Raw genomic sequence first — 12120 nt, 5'->3', positions numbered from 1 at the left:
AATAATCTCAGCAAAGTCACGATTATTTAAGAACCACGCAGACAGTCGCCTCCCTACAGCTGTTTCTCCGCCTGCAGAGGAGATGGGTTTCTCCTCCGCCAGGACCGGTTTCCGAGCTCACCAGCCCAGTGGGGATGAAGCTTCGCCCGCCAGCCCCACTGTCACAGGGTCCCCACCCTGGCTGGCTGGGGGACGGGGAATCGCAGCACCCACAGCCCCTGGACATGGGAGCGTTTCCTCCTGGAAAAGTATGGAAACGATCTGGAAACTGGCTGCAGGTGGATTTAATCCCGTCTGATTTCCTCTGTTGTGAAGCTTCAACTGAGTGTTTTGAAATTGTTTCCACTCCTAAATAATAAGAGATGTTTCCAGCATGGGATACACTCTTCTTCATCAAATAGGGAAGCACTGGTCCCTTCATCTCCCTCTGCCTCAAAAGCACAGAGGCGTAAGTTAAATAGGACACAACCATCCCTGTTGGGTAGAGACCTAAATCCTGTAATTCTAAGCCCGATTTTAAACAACAAAATGGGGCTGTGGGAGACCAGCAAAGTGATCGATCCCTGCCGCCATCCAGCACTTTGCCATCCAGGGTGGACGATTTTCACCATTAAAGATAATGCCAACACCAGCAGTTGGCTGTTGTCCTGCATCACTGGGTCACCGCCGCACTGCTTCCCCTTGCTCAATCTTGCAGAAAAAAAATCACAGAAAACAAGGCCCCGAGGATGGAGACCCCACAGTCTGTATGGGAAGGGTTTCCTCACCTCTAGCCCACGTCTCTGCTGCTGACGGTTCAGCCCAGGATTTCTGCCATCGGTCACTGTGGCCACGGAGAACAAGGTGGTCCCTTCCCCTTCACCTTGTCCATCTGTGTCCCCGCTGACTTCTTTTCTCCAAGCAGATAAGGGGAAGGGGAGGTTCCCTGCAGCCCAAGCGCTGGGGATGCTCAGCACATTTCTAAGGCAGGCGAGGCTTCTTCCAGCCCATCACAGGTGGGTTTGGAGCTCAGGTCTCCCAGCCCACTTCCACCTTGCTTTATTTCCAACATTTCACACCTGGCTGGTTTGAGCATGGCCAGCTCAGTGAGAAGAAAAACAATGACAAATAAAGGTTTTTAAACCCCCTCACCCTGTCTTTTTCAAGCCTCAGAGAAGCTCAGCCCCTCTTGGTGTGAGCTCCTGCTCCTGGGAGGATCTCACTGTTCCTCCAGCCATTAAAAAAAGGACTCCGAGCCCCTTCTCCATGGTTTTATTTTTCTACCCGTGGCTGCCAGGAGCAGTCGTCTTGCTCAAGAGGTCAGATGGTGTTTTTCCCCATGGGTTGTCTTGACCCAGGGTTGTGCGAGCCCTGCCCTCCAGCCAAACCTGGTTGCCAGCAGCCACAGCCGGGCCGGGCACCCGCTGGGACCGCAGGGACCGTCCTCCGTCATGCTGTTCCCACAGTCCCAGCCTTCGAAGGTTTCACCTTCTCCGAGGCAGAGCAGTGCCTAATGACAAGCAAAGGATGGTGCCACACCTGCAGAAAGCCATTTTTGGAAGGACACCTGGGGAAAAAATGATTCCCATGTTGCTGCTCTGTAATTATCATTAATTACTGGGGCTTGTGAAACCTCTTCCCCATTTACTCCAGGCAGCACCTGACGGAAACTGTGGGAATCCCGTCCGGCTGAGTCAGCCGGGAGCTGGGGAGGGGATGATGGGCCCCGTGGGGTGCAGGGCTGAGTCCCTGGGGTCCCTCCCTCCACCCCCAGCCCACGGGGACAGGATTTTGGCCTGGGGGCTGCAGGGCTGGTTAAGACCCGAAAGAACAACCAAGGCTCATCTATCTTGCCCTTCCCAATGAGGTGTAGAGGTCCTTTCTCCACCCTAGTGACAACCCAGCACATCCTGGGGCTGGGGGGGCTCTCAGGTGCCCCCCCTTTAAAGCATCCTTGCTCCCCAGCCCTGCCTCGCATGGCAGAACAAAGCGGCTGTGCCCAGCAGCACATTTCCTCGGGTATTTGCCTCTACCCCAGCTCGTTGCCTTCAGCAACACCCCGAGGTGTTATTATAGACCGGGGGAAAATCCACCCCGAAAGCCTAACCCCAAGCAGCCGCTCCGTCACCACCAAATGGCAGGGTACCACTGCCTGAGTCACTGTTCTTCTATTTTTTTTCCTTTTTTTTTTAATATTAATGATTCGAATGAATCAGGACATTTCATCATCTGGAGCCGCTTCGGAGTCATCTCACCCTGCCCCAGTGACTCCTCGGTGGCCTGGGGCTGCGGACATATCCAGCCTCCCACCCCCGGCGGGGGGGACTGGCTGCTGCAGCCTCGCCCCCCCCAAAACCAGCAGTGTTTGGCTTCAAAATAAAATGATAAACGAAGAGGAAAAACCCCTCCCCACCCACAGGGGCTGTTTTCTCCCTGGCTGCTTGCTCAGGATGCTCCAGCATCTGGGGGGGGGGGGCAGGGGTGACCCCAAGCATCACCCTGTGTGGGGGTCCCAGTGGCACAAGGCATCACGATGGGGGTCCCAGGGGCAATGCCTGGGTACCCCCCAATTTTCCCACACATCGTCACTGCTATGACCCCCCAGGGGTGGCTGTGCTCCCCCTCCCCCATGCGGGACCCCCCCTGTCCCTCCCCAGGGATCCAGGCGTCCCCTCACCCTCCCATTTGACCTAACCTCCTGTCCATAAATGGAGAGGTTTGAGAGCTCGTCCCAGGGGTGGAGGAGGAGGAGAAAAAAAAGGAGAATAATGCCAAGAATGCAGGACACGGCGTGAGGAGCCTGGTCCTGGCCCCCCGGTGCGGGCTGGGGGCTACGGGGGCGGCTGCCCAGGGTGCCAAGCGAGCCCGGCCAAAGCCGAGCCCTGGCCACTGGAAGGAAAGGTGCTATTTTGGTTTCTCTTTCTCTGCATTTCTCACCAGCTGGGGACTTTCCGAGGCTGGGCTGCCCCATTTCCACCTCAGCCCCGTGGAGCAGCCCTGGGGTGCAAAGCAGTGCCCCCACCCCACCCTGGGGTGTCCCTTTGCAGTGATGTGTCCCCCACAAGCTGTCACCTTGCAGCAACCTGTCCCTGTGTGGATGATGCCCCCACCCCTGCAGCGGTGTCCCCGCACAGGGATGTGTCCCCATGCAGAGATGTGACCCCCTGCATCCCCTCTTCACCCCAGTGCCCTCAGGAAAACCACTCTGGGACAGCCATGGGACAGAGCGGTGGCATCGAAGCCAGGTGGCACAGAGGGTGCTGGCAGCTGTGGCCCCGTCTGGCAGCACAGGCCAGGCCTCTGCCCGGGGCCAGCGTCCAGCTCCTTAAAATAGAAAGTGAAAACATTCGGGTGCCCCATCCGGATGGGGAGAGAAGGGGGGGTCCATCCCCGCCTCCACCAGCCGCACGCTGCCCCAGCACCTCACCGCCCATCCTGCTCCCCAGCCACCACCAGCCACCCTGTCCCTTGTCCCCAACCCTGCCCGTCCCCAAGGTCAGGGTGGATCCCTTTGGGTTCTCTCTCGGAGAATTGCTCCAGTGGCTCGCTCAAATCCTCCATAAAAGGAAAAACAGCCGGCAGGTAGCACTGCCAAACTTAGTCATCCCCAGTCCAGCAGCGCTCGCAGCTCCGTCAGCAGCAATTTCCTCTCCACGTTCCCCTCCGCGCGGGGGGGACAGGGAGGAGCGGCTCTGCCTCGGCAAACGTCGTCGTGCCGAAAGCACCGTGCGCCGGCTGCGACGCGCTGGGCTTGGCCGATGGCCACCGCCAGACTCGCCAGGCTTGGGGCGATGCTGGTCCTGCGTGAGATCCGGGTGGAAAAATGCACACCCAGGCACCAGGCTTGGGGAAAGTAGAAACTTTGGCACCTGGTGCAGTCACACCATGGTTGTTCAGGCACCAAAAATCTCACTTTCTGCAAAGAATTTGGTCTAGAGGCACAGAAATGTAAATGCACTGGGAGCGTGTTGAAGCACCCGGAGTTTGGTGGGTGAAGCCTGTTCACTGCCCATGGGACAAGCGTCCTGGAGCCCATCAGAAATACAAGGGACCTCCAGCCCATCCAGAGTGCAGGGACCGGATCCTTGGTCCCAGGTTGACACCAAAGGTGACCCCCTGAGCTGGCCCATCCTTCCCCAGCCATGCCCGAGGTGGGATGTGCAGCATCACTGGTTGTCCCCTGTGCTGCCTCCTCCAGCCCCGTCTCTGCCTTGGTTTCCCCATGGAGGAAGCAGGGCTGATCGCCCCCTCCGCCCCGGGGTGGTTTAACAAGGCCTCAAGAAACTCAAAAAGCAACCAGAGCTCAGCGCCGTGCCGGCTGGTCCCTGCTGGGGATTGCGCGCGTGATGCATTTGCTTGGGATTACGTCAGGGGAGCAAGTGTCCTGGGCTTGAGGGAGGAAGTGGCATTTTTCTCCCATCGCGCCAGGAGGCAGCCCAGGCATTGGTCCGGGTGGCCGAGTCACCCACGCATCCCTTGTCACCTCACCACGGGGACACAGCGGTGCCCTGCAGCTCAGAGCCTTCCCCCGGACCTGGGAGAGGATTGGGGTGGTGGCATCCCTGTCTGAGTGATGAGACAAACACCCCAAAGTATTGATGGGGAGACCAAAGCAAGGAAGGGGCAACAACAGACCCTGCAATTGCTCCGACAGCAGGATTCTCACCGCAGAGCTGTCCCAAATCCTGGCTAAACAAACGCACCCCAGATGGGCAGTGCCAGCCTGGGAGCAGCAACCTCAGCCGTGCATCATGGGGTGTACAGCATCACAGCGGTGAAGGGAGCCCCAAGGGACGGCCCCGGCTGCTTTGGGGTAGTTTGTGCTTCTCTAGCGTGGTTTTCCTGCATGCTTTGGTGAAGGGTGAGCCAGCTCCCCTCCCAGTCCCAGCAGCTACGCAGAGCGGCAGTGGGGATGATGCTGAGAGCATCATGTGGGGCAGAGGACCAAGGACTTGTCCCTGTGCTGGGTACCACGATCTGGATCAGGCCGTGACGGATTTCGCTATCACTTTGTGAAATCACAGCGCAAGGCAAACCAGGCAGAGTGATCAGGCTGGAGGCTTCTCCCTCTGGCACCGAGCCTCCAGCTTCACCAGTAGGGATGGGCCAGCGCTGGGACACCCAGTTCCCCTTGCTGTGATGCTCACTCCCACCCTGGGCTCAAATCCTGCAGCATAAGCCGCTAGACCGCTGCAGGGTCCCGGTTTGTGTTTGCAAGTGATGCGCAAGAGCAAGGGATCTGCTCCTGGAGAGACGCCGCATCCCCAGAAGGAATCAGAGACACTGATCACGGTGGGGCCTGAGCAGGCAGCAGAGCCTCCGCGCTCGCTCCCCTTCGCCGCTTTGTTCGTCTCCATGTTGTCCGCCCCGCCAAGGATTTCCACAAGCTGCAACACCCGCCCGACGCGCTGCAAAGCGCGGCAGGGCTGCTGGGTGGCAGTGTTGGGATGCACACTGCACTGCGCAGAGCTGCGCGCAGGGCCCCGCATGCCCGGCTGCGCGCCGCATGCAGGACTGCGCACGCCACGATGCGTGCTTCATGCGGGACCATGCACGCCACGATGTGTGCTGCATGCATGATTGCATGCACTGGGGTGCAGACTGCACATATTCACCTTGGTGTGCGTGATCCCAACACACATGGAATTGCATGTACTAATGTGCATGCTGCACATGGGATTGCATGCAGCAACACGCATGTTGCACAAGGAGTTGCACACCAAGGTGCACATTGCACATGGAATTGAATGTAGCAAAGTGCACGCTGCACACGGGATCATGTGTACCAAGGTGCACGCTGCACACGGGATCACACACGCCAACACGCGTGTTGCACAAGGAGTTGCACACACTGAGCTGTCTGCTGCAGGGGGATTGCCCACCGACCACGGGCCTCATCCACCTCCAGCTCCCCACCACCATCACACAGTCCTCGCTCCCCACCAAAGGCTTTGTCCTGTGAAGCAGCAACGGTCCCTGTCCCATCCCCTCTCCCTCCAGCGACCCTCAGAGCCAAAATTCCCCAGGACATAGAAAACCCAAATGCCAACCCATTTTTTTTGGGCACACGCCCGTGCCTGGGACAAGGGAACTCCTCTGCTCCCTCTGGGCCCCAGCCCATCCTTCTCACCTCTGTTTCCAGCCAGAAACCCCTCACACAGTTTAACTCCAGCTGGGGAGGGGGTTATCAGCACCTTCACTAAAAGGGGGGCTGCACAGCTGTCCCAAACACCCCCCGGATCACAGGGCAGCAGCCCCTTCCCGGCCCAAGGCCCAGGGGCCTCCCGACTGCAGTCGCCGCTGGGCCGGATGCCAAGACCCGAGGCCCCTGCGCGGAAGTTTTGAGTTTCAATGACGGCCCCCCAGCCCCACATTCCTGCCTTCCCGGGGGCCTCCCTGCAGCCAGCCCGGCTGTGAAGCCCCCCCCGCCCTCCCTCCACAGCCCCTGCAACAGGGAGAGAAGGCAGCGGTGGGATGGAGGGCATGATCCCCTCTCCACTGGTTTCACACAGGAGCCCCCAGGTTTGCCGAGCCAGAGGTTGGATCCGGCACCTCTTTGCCGACCACGTGGCGAATTGTGCTCAAGTCAATTGAGTGCAACCAAATTTGGGGTGTTTCTGCTCCCCGACAGGTATGACGGCCTCCATTTTCATCCCAGATGTGGTTTTCCACGTGGCAGTCACAGCTGGGCCACCCCTGCCTCAGTTTCCCCTCGTGCAAAACTCCCTCCAGCCCCACTGGGGTCCCGTAAGGATGCATGGGAAGCCCAGATGCTGATGGAGACGGGCATGGATGTACCTAAGGAGAGGAACAAGGGGCTGCAAGGACTCTCAGCCATCCAAGAGCCAAAATCTTGCTCCGGGGTAACGCTCCCTTCCCTCCTGCAGCTGCACCTCACCGTAGGAAAGCACAGCCCACTCTGAGCGAGCGCAGGGAGGTCTCTGCTTGCCCTAAAGGTGCCATCTTCCCTTCCCCACCAGCAGGTCCACGACGAAGGCGACACAGCCCCGTGCACCGGGACAAGCAGTGCCATGGGCTGCAGACCCCCCCCGCCCAACAGACACTGCTGCGGGAGTTTGCCAAGGATATCCAGTCACTTGGGGACCCAATTCACCCCTTTCCACCAGCTCCCCCATTCCTCAGCCCCACAGCTCAACAGGACCCCCATTCCCTCCTGCATCTGAAGGCAGATTGGGGAGACAGTGCCCCAAGGAGGCAGAGATGGGTGGGAGGCGCAAGGCTAATCCCCACAGCCCAGTTCCTAATCCTGACTAATGGACCCTTTTCACCAGCGACAATGGAGTTATCCATCTGGAAGGGGATCTCCAGGCCCAGGAAGGCACAGCTGGTGGGGGCCATGCCTGGGCACCAAGGTTTGACCTCCCACCCCCATCCTCAAACTTCTGCATCCAGCCCCTTTTTTTGGGCCAAAATACCAGCACCCACCCACCCCAGTGCTCTCCACTCTAGGTATGGGTGTAGGCACCGCTGCTGCCCTGCATCCCACCCTGGGATGCCCTGATCCCTCCACCAAGGAGCCAAATAACCCCCTCACCTCTCCTCCAAGCCACAGGCTGCAAAATCCACCCCCCTGCCCCTCTCAGCCCTTTATAGGGATCCCCCGGGGCTTCCCAGCTGGCTCCTATTACTGGTCCCTCATCCTTAAAGAGATGGGCCCCCTGCTCTGGGGGTGTTTGGGGGGAACCCCCTGGTCCTGTTGGGGACTTGGCCTTGGTTTCTCTCCAGGCTGAGCCCAGCCCTCTCGCCTTGCCGGAGGGGTTTGCACACAAACTTATGCAGCCCCCCGAAGGGACAGGGGTCTCGGGGCCGGTGTCTTGTAAAGGGTGCCCGTGCACCCACCCCAAAGCTGCACCTGGAGCCTCCAGTGAGGTGCTGGGGTGATGGCAAACACAAAAACATGAGCCACCTCCTCCTTATCCTCCTCATCCCCCTTTCCTGATGTCCCCCCTGCCACCTCCCGACTCATTTCCAGCTGCTCCAAGGCTTCTCCATCCCTCCTGTGTCCTCTTTGGGATGTGCCATGCGCTGTCCCAAGGTGAGGATGGAGCCAACGCGTTGCCGCGTCGTGCTGGGGATGAGGACCAGCACCAGCTTTTTGGCACACTATGTGTTCGGAGAGGAGCAGCCGTGCCCTGGGGATTCAGGCAGTGCCGTTCCTCTGCCCACCAAACTCTCCGGCGGCCCCGGGTGGGGCCACGAGCACAGGCGGCTCTGGGGCCGTGCGTCGGGCACGGTGCGCCGGCCGCAGTGGGAAACACGGATCTGGGCATGGCCGAGCGAGGAAATCGGAGCAGAAAGGAGCCGCTGTCGCAAGCTGAGTCACCTGCTCCGCCTGGCACTGCCGAGCGGCCGGGGCTGTGTTATTTCGGAGAGCTGCGTGGGCAGATGCTGATAACACACTTTCTTCTTCCCTGCAAATTCTTCTGCGCTGACTCCGTGCTGCAGCGTGGAATTAAAAGCGGAGACAGGCGCTGGGTGATGGTGCTGGCACTGGAGTCTTCCTCCTTCTCAGCCGTCTGGTTGGGGTTGGGGCTGCGGCTTAAGCGCTGACGGGTGCAAGCTGCAGGTGAGAGCTGAGCACGGGCACACTCATTGCACCTCTGGGCAGTGGCACCGCTCCCCTGGCATCACCCTCCTGCCACCACGGACTGACCTGACCCCAGCCCTGGCTGAAACCCCCGCGCCGCAGCAGCCTGGGGGAGGAGGACAGCCAGCATTCCCCGCTGCCGGAGCCTTCTCTGAAGTGGTTTTGGGGCCAAAACCTTTTTTTTTTTTGTCTTTTTTTTTTTTTTTTTTTGAAAGGCTGAAAAACATCCCCTGCTACCTGGTTATTTTGGGCCACAAAATGCCCTGTGTCTCTCGGCTGCTGCTCCTGGGCACTTCCACAGGTCTCCGGCAGAGCCCCCGGGGACCAGGCAGGATGCTGGGTCCAGGACGAAGAGCATCGTCCCCGCCACCAAGGTTAAGAACTGCTACACAAAAGCTCTTTTACGCTTTCCTAATAAAATGCATTGTCCTGCTGGATGAACCGGGCTCTAGCCCCCGTCCCACCTCCGCAGGGTCCTCGGGGGGAGCTGGAGGAAGGGGCAGGCTTTCGCCTTCGCTCCTGGTAATGTGAAAACCACACCGGAAAAGAGGCGCGAGCAGGAAGAGAGGGACAAAGTCCCAACCCAGCTCCACCGCTGCCCGCCCGTACGTGCTTTCCCGTCCACTTCATTTGTTTGAGGCTTGCCATTGTGCACCACCCAGACCTTTTCAAACGGCGCACTTCCAGCATTTCCCTCCCTTATTGCACCCTGGATGCAATTAAATTAGGATAAGAGGATAAACCCGGATAATAAAGCACTGAACAGGCGCCACGGCCGGTACCATGGTCGCTCCCGATGGCCGTGAGACCTGGGGACACCTCTGAGCCCCAACAATTGTCCACCTCCGTCCACTGCTCCCGGATCGTGGGGCTGGGCAAGCCCCCTCAGGGCAGCATCCCATGGGAAAACTTCCCCGGAGCGTGATCCGCCGCTCCGAGCCCCTCTCTTAGCGCTGCCCTTTGTTTTCCCTGGTGCTGCTGCGTTGTTTTCTTTTTTTTTTTTTTTTTTTTTTTTAAATACTGCCTAATACAATTTTAATGAGGTCGGGGCGCCTGCCAACTGTCGGAAGAGCCGTCGGAAAACCTCCATCAAGCTGCCTGGTGGCATATGGCAGCGAGGCCGGGGCAGCCGGGGTGTCCCCGTGGCCCCCAGCAGCGGCAGGGGACACGTCAGGGTCCCTGGGAGGTGCAGCAGCCACCAGCCAGGGTGCTGGGTCCATGCCGGGGCTTGTTCCCAGCCCCGGTCCAGCGATCCCTGATCACCCAGTAGTTTTGGCAAAGCCCCTTTATCACCTGAGGACGACCCGGCCCGCCCAAGGTCACCTCGTCCTGCATGAGGGCTTCTATTGTCACCAAGCCCTGTCCCATGAGGGCATGGAGGTGGCTGGAGAGATGGTGTCCAACTGGCAACGCAGTCCCTGATCTCCACCAAGCCTTCTCTGCGGGGTGAGGGGGGTACTCGTACTTTGGGGGGGCTTTCCAGGCCAGCCTTGCCCACCTTGCACCCGCTGCCACCACAACGAGGGACATCAGCCCCACCCTGGGATGTCCATCAGCGACACTGCACCGGGGTTCCCAGCGTCCTGGGGAAGCACGTGGCCATAAGTCATCTTGTGTCCCCTGTGCTGCTGGGATGAAAACCTGCGAGCATCCCCTCGCAGCAAGCCCCCAAAATCGCTCCAGCAAGGACAAGGAGGGCGTGGGCCGGGCTGGCAGCTGAGAGGTGGCTTGAAGCCAGAGGACAGCCCCGCTCCGAGGGGTGTCCCGGTGGCACCGGCTCCGCGCACCCTGTGACACGGCCGTGCCCAGTGACGTGTCCCGCTGCCCTGGGATGGCTCTGCTGCCCATCTGGGGGGACAGAGGGACAAAACAGCCCATGGCACCTTATAACTCTTCACCAGACGTTGCTGTACGCCACGTTTGCCCTCTCTGCCCCCTCCCCAAGCCCCTCGTGCCCGCCATCGGCACTGTGCCAGCGTGCCCTGCGTCCCACCCTCCCTGCCGCCGCCCTGGCTGCCAGCTCCATGGTCCTGCCCGATTTCACGTGCTCAACCGAAAACCCCGGGGACCCCTTGCAAACGAAGCTGAGCCGCAACAAAAAAAGCATCCAGGCAAGCATGAAAATCCGAGGCCGTTTCTGTGCCCGAGGCGGGCAAGACAAGGGTCACTCCGTGACCGGGGGCTCCTTTTCTCTTTGCTTTTCTTCTTTTTTTTCGGAGCCGAGGTTTATTTGAAGTCCCAGCGGGTGAGTCACGCAGCCCTTCCGGAGGGCTCCGCAAAGCCCTTGTCATGGATGCCGTGCGCCGGGGATTGAGTCTCCAGCAGGAACGGCGATGGGAGGGCTGCGGGGGGGTGGGGGGGGGGTGACCTCAGAAGCGTTTAGTCACGGCAGCTTGCAAAGATGACGGGAAATGCAATATATAGAGGGAAACCCAGCGCCTTTCTCACCGCTCCAGCGCATCTGGCACACACGGATGCACTCGGGAGACAGGCTTTGGCTGCCGCATCCCCAAGCGCTGGTCACCCTTTGCCACCACAGTGACATGTGGGGACATCTCGGACAGTGTTTGGGGCTCTCCTGTGCCCCCCCCCGCAGAGGCTGCAGGCAGGGCTGAGCCAGGCAGTGCCAGCCATCCACGCTGCGCTGCTGGGCGATGGGGAGAAAACAGGCTGGGTGCTTTCCCCCCCCCCCCCATGCATAATTGCTTTTTTTTTTTTTTTTTTTTTTTGTGGAGCAGAAAAGCCATTTCTTTCTCCAGCCTCGTCACCATCTGCCTGCTGCGGCAGGAGAAGGCAGATCCCGGCAGCTGTGGGCCCTGGCAGCTGCTCGGCCTCGTGGCCGGGTCCTAATGCCTGGGTGCTTTCAGCAAAAGGCGCAAAAAAGGGGTTTGCGAGACCGAATGTGGATCTGCCTCGCCGGAGCTGGGGGGGGATTTGTTTCCAACCCAGCTGAGGGGCTGTGGGATTGGTTCCTGTCGCGAATGGTCTGTCCAGCCGGATTTGCGGGGCTGTGCGGAAAGTAGGAGAGCAGAGCGTCCCAGTCATCCGGGAAAATAAAACCCATCCCGAGCCGGCAGGTTTGCCCCGGGACGGCAGGTTTGCCCAGGGACGGTTGTGCCAGCCACCCCTGGGGCAGGGCCGGGTGGCTGTGGGTGCAGCCCGGAGCTGGAGCAGTGCCCCTAACCAGTACAGCCAGCGCAGAACCAGTGCAGCCCGGAGGGCCTGGGGAGACGGGGCTGGGTGCCAGCCCTCCCCGTGTCCCACTTCGGCCAGGGCAGGCGGTTCAGCTCCCTGATCCCGCTGAAAACCACCCCCTGTTCCCCCCCCCCCCATCCCTCCTCCCATTTTCCCCACATTTCACCAGCAAACAGCTCGTTTCCCCCAGCCAGCGTGCGGGACCGTGCGTGCAGCTGTGGGGGGCTTCGAATCTGCCACCCCAGCCTCGCTCCTCTTTATCTGTGGTGGCTTCCCCCTCACAGACACGAGAAGTGTCCCTGTCCCCACGGAGCAGCGGCTCTCCCTGCTGCAGTCCC

The sequence above is a fragment of the Chlamydotis macqueenii genome, chromosome 15 (assembly GCF_036417535.1).
Source record: "Chlamydotis macqueenii isolate bChlMac1 chromosome 15, bChlMac1.mat, whole genome shotgun sequence".
NCBI classification, from domain to species: Eukaryota; Metazoa; Chordata; class Aves; order Otidiformes; family Otididae; genus Chlamydotis; species Chlamydotis macqueenii.
This window is presented reverse-complemented; position numbering follows the sequence as displayed.